The 12,089-nt window shown below is 49.3% G+C and overlaps 1 pseudogene; it reads left to right on the top strand.

The window, feature by feature from the left end:
* Window positions 1-306: 306 nt before the first annotated feature.
* Window positions 307-7,449, top strand: LOC132217301 (CD177 antigen-like; annotated as a pseudogene).
* The last annotated feature ends 4,640 nt before the right edge of the window (window positions 7,450-12,089 follow it).

Genomic DNA, 12,089 nt, shown 5'->3' with positions numbered 1-12,089 from the left:
GGAATTCTGCATGGATGGCTGGAGTTGCCAAGATTCGCTGATGCTCATTGAGAATGGTGAGAAAGGCCCCAAAGGCCCCAAGTCTGACCCCACCTTCACCTGCACAGGGCTATCCCTCCTCCTGACCAGCAGACTCCAAAGACTCAGCTCCCCTCATGCCAGGAGCTGTCTCCTCCCCAGCAGGAGCAAGCCCTCGGGGGCCCAGTTGCCTCCTTTCCATCCTCTCCCCCAGCCATGATGAAGACTCTCCCTCTAGCACCGCAGAGTCCTGCTCCTCACCTGGCCTGCCTCCTGCTTCTTCTATGACCCGAAGTGTTCCTAGCGCTCAGCAAGGGCTGTACCCAGAAGGAGGATCATGAGGCCCGTGTCGCCCAGCACAGGAAAGGCCCTGGCCTCTCTGTCGTCTCCTACACCCGTGTGTGTCGCCACAAGAACCTCTGCAATGATCTCTCCACTACCTGCCCTGTCTGGACCCTGCCCACCCCTACAGGTGCGAACAAGGAGGGAGAGGAGGAGGAGGAGAGGACAGGAGCTAGGGGAGGAGGCAAGCACTGAAGGGCTGTTCATTTAGATCCCCTCCCTCCTACCAGCCTGTCCACACTCCCTCGGACTGCCTCCCCTGGCACAGCTTCTTCTAACAATCCTGAGCCAAGCTCCTTTCTCCATACTGTTGAGCATAGCTCACTCATGTTTCACTTAGGGTTTGGGTATATCCTCTTAAAGTGAAATTGGACTATAACATTCCACTGTCCTTGTCTATATCATAAAATGCTTTGGAGGGGAGGGTACTTTGTGATTCTCTACTCTTTGGGGCATGTTGTTTGCTTGGACTGTGCACTGGAAATTGTGGGTGAAAGCTACCCTGGTTCCTCCAAGGGCCCGCCTCCTGTCTCAGTCACCGCTGCCTCTCCCAGGTCTCATGCCCCATGCCTTGCTCTCTCACCAACAACTCCACTCAAATTTCTGGCTCCCCAGGTCTACATGAGACTGAGGAGGTTGATTATGGGGCCACAAAAGAGAAGAGATTAGAAGGTACTGGATACGAATGCAGAGCCCACTCAATCCTCCCTTCTTCCCTCTCCCCTCCCAGTCCCAGGGTCAGTGTGGTGCCCAGTCTGCTTTACTGAGGATGGCTGTAAGTCTGCAACAGAGCTGACCTGCCCCGTTGGGCACACGCACTGCTACAATGGGACCCTAGATCTCAGAGGAAGTAAGCTGGGACATCGGGGTCCCTGCCTGTCCTGAGGGAAGCTGAGGGCTGGGGCTCAGAGGTGGGTGGGCCTGGCTCCTCAGGGTTGGAAGGTCCCAGTGGTAGCATCTCACTCTCTCCCGCTCTGCCTGGCCCCTTTCCACAGTTGGCATCCTCGGCAATCTGAAAGTCCAGGGATGCCTGTCCCAAGCAGCCTGCAACCTGCTGAATGAGACTTGAGAAATCGGGGCCTTATCTGTGAGTGAAAAGTGTGCTTCTGACGGTGAGTCCCACATCCTGAACGTGAAACTGTACCCACCTTGCAGTCTTCAGGTATGGTGACCCTGTGAATGTCAGACGTGCAAACACATCGCACAAACACCAACACCCACAAATAATTTAGAAGTTTATTACTCATTCAGTCATGCATAAGATGAGGGATTTTCCTGATAGGTGCTCTGGGGTAAACATGCCAGTAAGTGGTGTCCACCTGCAGGAGAGAGAGAGGGCCAGGGGACAGATATAGGACAGGGTGGCTGGGCTGGCTGTGTTGCCTTTCACTTTATCCATTGTGTGTGGAAGTGAATGCACAGTGCATGTTTCTCATGCTGGCAGTGATTCGTTGCCTTCAGTTCTATTTCCCCACACTCTTGACCTTGGGCAGACCTAGTTCCCTCCCCTCTTGCAAGAGCCAAGCAGGTTCACTGGGAGGGTCCCCAGTCACCCACACAAGCCCAGTCCTTACCAGTACACCCGGTAGACTGAGTCTGTCCTGGAGTATCTCAATGAGAATTATCAATGGCAGGGAGGAGAGTGGGAAGAGGGCCTTCCCTGTCTGAGACTCAGTTTCCTCATCCACCCACGGCACCCAGTCCTTAAAGCCTCAAGGTGAAAGTTCAGTGAATGCAGCAACATTGCTCTGTGTGCTTGGATCTCTCTGACTAGACTGGGAGCCTTGAGGACAGGGCCTGAATGTCACTGACACCAACGTTTCTAGCCTGAGGCACCACAAGGGCTGGCTCAGGATGGGAAGTGAGCTTGTACAGGTCTCCAAAGTCTCTGGTGGAGACTGCAGAGGACTGAGACCCTAACCTTGCCCTAAAGGGCCTCCAGGACAAGGAGGAGAAACATTACTGATGCAGATGGTCACAGGGGAGCTTTGAGGAGGAAGATACTAATGTCCTGCTGGTGGGTGTCAAGAAGGGCTTCACAGAGGAGGTGACCTTAAAGGCTAGCTGCAGTCTATTAGTAGAAGAGGAAAAGGACATTAATAGGCAGAGGAAAGAGCATGTGCAAAGGCCAAGCTGTGGGAATAAACCTGCTATTTTATAGAAGGGCTCCTTAGCTCTACCTGAGAAGGTCACATCAAGAGGATGGGGTGTGGCTGGAACTGGGGGTGATTGCCAGTTTTTCAGGTAGACAAGGTGGAAGTGGGTCACTTCTGCTATTCCAAGCAGAAGGAACAGTGGTGCAAGTCCAAGGAGGCAGGAAATGACCTGGCGTGTATGTGGAATAAATATTGTGGTGGAGTGAAGAGGGAGGTTGGGGGGCATGGTCATGGGTCAAGTAGCCACAAAGCCAGACTGAGGGGTTAGTGTTTCTCCTGAGGCAATGGAGCCGTGGAAGGGTGTTGAACATGGAAGAACTGTCTGAGTCTCTCCTTTTGATTATTTCTGTTTAAACTGTTTGGCCCTCATCTCTGGGACTAAGTAACATTCATTTTCCAGAAGGCATTCCTGAAACAAATCTTATGTAACCCAGACCACACAGACACGCAGTACACAATCCACACAACAGACATAACCACACTCACCATGCCAAATGCACACCACACACCACGTCTCCTTACGCGTGACACACACCACTAACCTCATACACCATATACCACACACAACCAAAAACATTCCATATATCACAGATGAGGAAAACACAGATTCACAGAACTCATACCATGCTATGCCTTCACAATAAACAGAAAATACATACATTATACACTCATACCTCACATCTCATACCACACATACTATACACACCATACAAACATATCATATCATATAATATACCTACACACATACACTTACACCCGTATACCATACACACACACTACACAAACCACACAAGTGCCACATGGAACACAGCTACTTCACCACAAATGAATTCTCCCAATACGTAAACTTGGCTTGTTCCTGGGCTTACACAGACCCTGACTGCTCCCCAGCTCCTCTCACCTGTCAAAAGGGGGTCATTCTGTTAGCTTCCAACTTTGGAGTCAGATCTTGAGGGTTGCATTCGCTTCCCCTAGTTCAGTTCAGTTGAGCAGTTTAACAAGTATTTATTGAGCAATGGCAAGATCAGGTGTCAGGAGCTGGGGTACAATGATATGGCATGGAGAGAGAAGGCCATTGCAGGGTGACAGACAGCTCCTGTGAAGACCTGGGCTGAAAGACAGCTGGGTGCAAGGGGACAGATTGCCCAAACAGGCCATGGCAGGAGCCCACTGAAGTAGAACCAAAGGGCTCGAATGTGAATGGCCTTGACTGCCCCACCAAGGAGCTGAGCAGTGGTCTGATCGAAGGCTATGAATCCACACAGTCAGGGAGAGCATAACGGTTAAGAGTCTACTTAGTGTCTGAATCTGAGAGATGTAGGCTCCTGTCTGGGTTCTGCCACTGAACCAGCTTTGGAGGATTACTACTTTTTTGAGTCCCTTTCACCAAATTCAAGGAGAAAGGGGTGATTACAGACAGTCAGGAGCAAAAGAGTTTATGCAAAGGCCCTGAGGTGGGTGGGTACCTGCCACTTGTTCAAGGTAGAGCCCAGAGGCCCATGCGACTCCAAGCAGTGTATTCAAGAGATCAGAGCAGGACATGTGGTTGGAGAGGCAGGGCCTTTGGGGCCATTTTAAGGACTTAAATTTTTTTCAGAGTGGGGTGGGAACCTATTATATCTTCTGAGCAGAAGGTGACATGAATTACCTTACCTTTTATGAGGAACCTTCTAACTGTTGGGTGAAAACTACAGTAAGGGGAAGGTGGGAGTGGGGGAGGGGACCTCCAGAGAGACTCAGAAGGGAGCAGGTGAGAGCCAGTGGGGTCTTGGACTCCAGTAGAAGCAGCAGAGGTGATGAAAAGTGGTCAGGGTCTGGCAGTATTGTGCAATTTAAGGCAACAGGATTTCCTATTGGGTGCAACATGGGGTGTAAGACATAGAGAATTGTTAAGAATGACAGCAATGTTCTCAAACTTGAGCAATTACAAGACAGGAGCTACTATTGACCAAGACACGAAAGGTGGTGGCAGGGAGAGTGGGGCCAGGATGGGAGGAGGGCAGTAGGGGCCATGATACTGTGGTCTGTTAAGTGGAGAAGTGAGCGGTCCTGCTTCCTGGGGCTGTTTTGAAGGTTACCCATGTAGGTGGATGCTATATCGTCAGCCCAGGAGTTTCTGCATCATGGGACACATCCCTGCTGGTGATGTGACGGCCTTAAGTGAAGTCTCCTGGTTTTCAGAGTGGATTCCCGAGAGCCCCAGAGGCCAAGGTAGCTGAGGATAGTCCTCAATCACTGTCTTCCCCGTCACTCAACTCAAGGAGCCCAGCTCTTCTAATTGCTAGCGGTGGGCACTGGGAAAGCTGCTTCACAATTCTTCTGCTTCTGTTTTCCATCTTGAAAATGGGGAGGAGAACGATAGTACCACCTACTTTGGGGGTCATTGTGAGAAAATGAGGTAACCCAGATGAGGGAGCTCCTTAGGAAAGTTAAAACAGGCTAATCCATAGAAAGCAATCACAACAGCCGGGCATATAGTAAATGCTCAGTACACACTAGGCACTGCAATAATTCTGTTTGGAACATGGGGTTTCTCAGTTAAAAGAATATAAGGTGTCAGTCTACACTCCTTATTATCCTAGACTGGGAGCAGTGAAGACAAGGCCTGGATGTCACTGACACAAAGGTTTCTAGCCTGGGGCAACACAAGGGTTGGCTCAGCATGTGAAGTGAGTTTGTACAGGATTCTAAAGTGTCTAATGGAGATGCTAGAGGTCGCCGACCCATCCGTCTCTCGCACACCCCAAGCAAGGAGCAGCCTTAAAGGGGTGTTGAGAAAGGTCCCTGCAGTTGTTGGAGCAGAAGTGGTGGTATGAAGAATAGGGGAGGGTCTCAGACTTCAAAGTTCCCTTCTAAGCCTGAGATCAAGGGACTGTGTCCAGGCTACCTGGAGTGTGACTCAAGAACATAATCACCTTCCCAAGAATGGGACCTGGAGGGACAGACATGGTTTGTTCCCGGGCTTACACAGACCTTGATTTCTTCTCTCCAGCTCCTCTGACCTGTCAAAAGGGGGTCATGCTTCAGATGAAAGAAAACCCAACTCAGAACCCCCTGCAATGGAACACATTTTCGACCGTGACATGTGATTTGAAGGAGGTGTGTCAGGAGACACTGCTGCTCATAGATGTAGGTGCGTGGACTCTGCAACAGGGTCAGATGGCTGCATGGCGTCCTGCGTCTCCTGCCCTGGATTCTGTCCCCTGAACTTGCTGCCTGATTCCCACCATGCCTGTATTTCTACACCTCAGTCTTCCTCTTTCTGACCTTGGTTTCCCCTTCTGAAAAATGGGGCTAGGTGCTGGCAGTAATAGTACTTATTGTGCTGGGTAGTCATGAGGATATATTCAAGGGCCCTTGCAAAGATCTGAGAACAGAGCTGGTGTAAGTGACATTGGTGACCTTGTCTGAACCTTATTGAGCACCTGTGTGTGCCAGCTTCTATAGATGCCATTGGGTGTCTTCCTGCTTCTTTTTGCACCAGTGAGGAAGCAGAAAATCCATCAGGGAAAGGAGATAAGAGAGAGTGGGATGTCGGATGCAATTTGAAAAATGGGAGGCTCCACTGAGAGGGTGACATTTGAGCAAGAACTGAGAAGTAACAGAGCTTATGGAAGGACTCAGGCTCAGGCTCCATCTTCTCCCCACTTGCAACGACCTCTGATCTTGGACTCAGGCATCCTACTTCCACCCTCTGCCTGCTAAGCATCCAGAAAACGCTAGCTCCTGTCTCCTTTGGGAACTCCCCACCCCAGCCCAGCTGTCATTCCCTTCCCCTGCAGGACCTACATCACTCATAGCGGGGAGCAAAGGCTGCAGCAAGACCAAGACACAGAATTCCAAGACTATCTCCATCCACTCGGCGCCCCATGGGGTGGTCGTTGCCTCTTATGCACATTTCTGTTCCTCCAATGGGTGCAACAGGGCCACAAGTAGCAGTGTCCTGCTGAACTCCCTCCCTCCTCCAGGTATGGGAGCCCAGGGGGATAGGGGAGGCCATGGAGAGATGGGGCCCCAGACATACAGAGACTCGGCTCAAGGAGGATGACTGCAGCTGGGAGCAGAGCTGTGCACCCTAACTTTCCCTTTGCTCTCCAGCTGCCCCTGCCCCTGCCCCTGCCCCAGGAGGCCTGCAGTGTCCTGCCTGTGTGCAATTCGGTGGGTCCTGTTCAACACTGTAAACGTCATGTGCCCTCCTGGTACCACTCATTGTTATAATGGCTATCTCAATCTCAAAGTAGGTGAGTGCTGAAGGCCAGGTCCCAGGATGAAAGGGTTATGGGTTTGGATTCACTGGTGCTGCGGTGGGAAGGTACTTGAGGCCCTGGCTCATGGACTTGAGTGTGGAGGGGGTTGGAGATTCAGATTTCTAGATCTGAGGGTGGAGAGGCCTAAGAGCCTGATCTCCTGGTCTGAGGGGTGAGTGGTAGGGTCTGAGATTCTGGATCATAGGAATTTAAGTGTGTATTACTTTGAGACCCCTCTGAGTCAATCTATATTTAACATTCAGGGCTGCATGGCCCCACCTTCCAGCTCCTTGTTGAACCACACCAAAAATATTGGGCATTTCATCGCAAGTGAGGGTCCTGAGAATGAAGATGAGGAAGATAAGGTTCGCCAAAGTGGGGCTGTTCCTGTTCGCTGCCTGGCTTTGGTGGTGGGGCTGGGGATATCCGTAGCCCTTTGGTGTGGGATAACCTCCCACTGACTCCATTTACCCATGATTTTTCTCCCCTGATTTTGAGCCCCTAAATACAGCCCTCCCTCTGACCTCATAACCAAACACTGAGTTGTTTTCTCACCTTCTCTGTGAATTCTCATACACACACATACACACACTTCGTGATCTGATAACAAGATATGGAAGAGCCTGGGAGCAGCTGCACTGTTCTTACAGCCTCATGTATCTAATAAATAAAGAAATCATCTTTTTTTCCCAGTGCTGGCGTTTCTCTATGGGAGGGGAGGGCAGCACACACAGCCATCTGGCATGGCAGAGGAGAGTAACCCTGTGAGTGATTCGCCATCCCAGGCCTGTCCTTCTCTGGTCTGGTGAACATTTCTGTTCCAGCTTGGGTATTAGTAGAGCCTTCAGGCTATTTGGGCATCTCTGTGACCTGGGAGGTAAATGTGCACTTTGACTAATGAAGCATCTGCTTAGGAGTCAGGTTCCCTACACAAACAGGGGCTTCATCCCACTCAAATCACTTGACATACGGTTTTGTGTGAAGTAGAGAAACAAGTGATTATGCAGTTTCCTGAGGCTGGCATCACAGGGTCTGCTACCATGCTATGAAGACTGAGGAAAAGTTATTACCATTAATAGAATCCTGAGAGAGGGGGCGGGAGGTTTAGAGACGGCTGCCTGGCAAGAGCTCAGATCTCAAACCAAGTAATCCTTCCAGCCAACAGAATCATTACAGGGAAGGAGCTGGGGAATTGGAGGCCCAGCCTCACTCAGTGTCCGCCCTCTGGCCTCCTGTCAGGGCTCCCCATTGACTGCACCCAGCTGTAAAGCAAGAGATCACATAGTCCCCATGGATCTGCCCCCAACAATGCAGAACTGGGGAAAAAGGGGAGAGAGTGAGTCTGGAAAAGGAAACAGAGTGTCCAGCACAGTCCACTCTTCTTCTCCTCACATCTACCCCTTCCTTTGTCCAGGTAGAAATCAGAGTCTTCAAAGAGGATCATAGGCCTAGAGAAAATTAAAATGGCAATAAGTAAATACCTATCAATAATAACCTTAAATGTAAATGGATTAAATGTTCAATCAAAAGACATAACGTGACTGAATGGGTAAGAAAATATGCGGTCTTCAAGAGACCCACCTCAGAACAAAAGATACACATTAATTGAAAGTGAAAGGATGGAAAAAGATATTCCACGCAAATGGGGGGAAAAAAACTGGTGTAGCAATACTCATATCAGACAAGATAGACTTCAAAACAAAGGCCATAACAAGAGACAAAGAAGGCCACTACATAATACTAAAGGGAATGATCAACAAGAAAATATAACCCTTGTAAACATATATGCACCCAATACAGGAACACCCAAATATATTTTTTAAAAGAAAAAAAACCTCTTGATGGGCTTTAAGGGAGATATTGACAGCAATACAGTCATAGTAGAAACCACAAATGAAAATGAACACACAACCAACTAAAACCTATGCAACACAGTGAAAGCAGTCCTGAAAGGGAAGTCCATAGTATTACAGGCCTACCTCAAAAAACAAGAAAGAGCACTAATAAACTAACCCTACAACTAAACTAATTGGAAAGAGAACAGCAAGAATATAACAGAGAAGTAGAAGGAAGGAAATAATAAAGAACAGAGCAGAAATAAAGAACAGAGACTAAAAAAACCACACAAATACTACAAAAGATCAATGAATCCAAAAGCTGGTTCTTTGAAAAGATAAATAAAATTGATAAACCCTTATCCAGATTCATCAAGAAACAAACAGGACCCAAATGTATAAAATTAGAAATGAAAGAGGCAATATAACAATGGACAACACAGAAATACAAAGGATTAGAAGCAAATACTTTGAACTATATGCCAACAAACTGGACAACCTGGGTGAAATGGACAATCTTCCAAAACTCAATCAGGAAGAATAAAAAAACCTGAATAGGCCAATAACAACTGATATTGAAACCATAATTTAAAAATTCCCAGCAAACCAAAGTCCTGGACCAATGGATTTACAGGAGAAGTTTACCAAACATTCAAAGAAGAACTAACACCTATCCTCCTTAAACTATCCCAAAAAATTCCAAAGGGAGGAGCACTTCCAAGCTCTTTTTACAAAGCCAGCAATATCCTAATTCCAAAATCAGATAAAAACAAACAAAGAAAGAAAATGACAGGCAAATATCCCTGATGAACACAGATGCTAAAATCTTCAACAAAATATCAGCAAATCAGATCCAGCTATATATTTTCAAAAATCATACATCAAGTGGGTTTTATTCTAGAGATGCAGAACTGGTACAATATTCACAAATCAATAAATGTGATACATCACATAAACAAAATGAAAGATAAAAATCACATGATCATATCAATAGATGAAGAAAAAGCATTCAACAAAATCCAGAATCCTTTTTTGATTAATATTATCAGCGAAGTGGGAATAAAGGAATCATACCTCAACGTAATAAAGGTCATATATAGCAAACCTATAGCCAATATCATACTCAATGGGCAAAACTAAAAGTGTTTCCCTTAAGAACAAGAATAAGACAAGGATGTCCACGTTCACCACTCTTATTTAATACTAGGGGCCCGGTGCACGAAATTCGTGCACTGGGTGTGTGTGGGGGGGGGGTGTCCCTCAGCCCAGCCTGCCCCCTCTCACATACTGGGAGCCCTCAGGCGTTGACCCCCATCACCCTCCAATCGCAGGATTGGCCCCTTGCCCAGGCCTGATGCCTCTGACAGAGGCGTCAAGCCTGGGCAGGAGACCCTCATTTCCCCCCATCACTGGTTCTGCCCCCAGCCCAGGCCTGATGCCTCTGGCCCAGGTATCAGGCCTGGGCAGGGGACCCCCAGACCCTTCCGATTGCTGGCTCTGCCCCTTGCCCAGGCCTGATGCCTCAGCCAGAGGCATAGACCCCCATCACCCTCCAATCACCTGATCGGCCCCTTGCCCAGGCCTGACGCCTCCGCCAGAGGTGTCAGGCTTGGACAGGGGACCCCCATCTCCCCCTGATCACTGGCTCTGACCCCTGCCCAGGCCTGAGGCCTCTGGCCCAGGAATCATGCCTGGGCAGGGACCCCCATCTCCCTCTGATCGCTTGCTCCACCCCCCCGCCCAAGCCTGACGCCTCTGACCCAGGCTTCAGGCCTGGGCAAGGGGACCATCATATCCCCCCAATCCCCAGCTCCGCCCCCCACCCAGGCCTGATGCCTCAGCCAGAGGAGTTGACCCGCATCACCCTCCGATCACCAATCACCGGATCGGCCCCTTGACCAGGCCTGAGGCCTCCAGCAGAGGTGTCAGGCCTGGGCAGGGGACCCCCAGCTCCCCGTGGTTGCAGGCTCCGCCCCTGCCTAGGCCTAACACCTCTGGCCTAGGCGTCCAGCTCGGGCAGCGGGGACCCGCAGCTGCAGCAGCCCCGCGATCGTGGGCTTTGCTTTAGACCCAGGCAAGGGACCCCTAGCTCCTGGGACCGCCAGCTTCGACCGTGTCCAGCTCCCATAGCTGGCTCCACCTCTACTTCCTGCTATCACTGGCCAGGGCGGCAAAGGCGCCTGATTCTCCGATCATGGCTGGGGGGCAGGGCAAAGGCGGCCCCGGGGCCGCCTTTGCCCTGCCCCCAAGCTCTTAGCTCCCCCCTGGGTTTCTGATCTCTGTCAGTGGCAGGGGGCTTCCTGCTTTCCCTTTCACCTCCCTGCATTGTGCCTACATATGCAAATTAACCGCCATCTTGTTGGCAGTTAACTGCCAATCTTAGTTGGCAGTTAATTTGCATATAGCCCTGATTAGCCAATGAAAAGGGTAGCGTCGTACGCCAATTACCATTTTTCTCTTTTATTAGTGTAGATAGTACTGAAAGTTCTAGCCACGGAGATCAGACAAGAAGAAGAGATAGAAGGCATCCATATTGGAAAGGAGAAAATAAAATTCTTATTATTCACAGACGACATGATCTTGTACATAGGAAACCCTAAAGACACCACCAGGAAACCATTAGACTTAAATGAATTCAACAAGGTAACAGGATACAAAATCAACAGCCAGAAATTGATGGCATTTTAATTTTTATTTATTTTTATTTTTTAACATTTAGGGAACCATATTCTTTTTTCTTTTTCTTTTTTAATATGTTTTTTTCATTGATTTCAGAGAGAAGAGAGAGAGAGAGAGAAACATCAATGATGAGAGAGAATCACTGATTGGCTCCTCCTGCACGCCCCCTCCTTGCGGCGTGGGGGATCAAGCCCGAAATCCAGGCATGTACCCTTGGCCAGAATTGAGCCTGGGACCCTTTAGTCTGCAGGCCAGTGCTCTATCCACTGAGCCAAATTGGCTAGGGCTTGATGGCAATTTTATATCAGAAAGAGAAACTAAAAAACAATCCCATTTACCATTTCAAGAACAACAAAAAATGATACCTATGAATAAACTTAACAGAAGTAAAAGTCCTATACTTAGAAAACTATAGGACATTGAGCCCTAGCTGGTTTGGCTCAGTGGATAGAGCATCCACCTGCAGACTGAAGGGTCCCAGGTTCAATTCCAGTCAAGGGCACATGCTCAGGTTGCAGGTTCAATCCCCAGTAAGGGGCATGCAGGAGGCAGCCAATGGTTGAACATTGACCTATGAACCAAGAGGTCATAGTTTGCCTCCCATTTATAGGCTTGATTCCTATGAAGGAACACACCCTGGAGCCAACCTGCCACAGTCCCACCCCAGCTGGCCACCCCTGGGGCAGCACCGGGGCTCAATGGGCATCTGCAGAGTGAGCAGAGTCCCTCTGGCAGGTGAGGTCCCTTGGCCTGGCCTGCGGGGATGGGGCCAAAACCGGCAGTCCGATATCCCCAGAGGGATCCCAGAGTGC

This window comes from Myotis daubentonii, chromosome 15 (assembly GCF_963259705.1).
Source record: "Myotis daubentonii chromosome 15, mMyoDau2.1, whole genome shotgun sequence".
NCBI lineage: Eukaryota > Metazoa > Chordata > Mammalia > Chiroptera > Vespertilionidae > Myotis > Myotis daubentonii.
The sequence above is the reverse complement of the archived record's forward strand: the minus strand, read 5'-3'. Positions and strand labels throughout refer to the sequence as shown.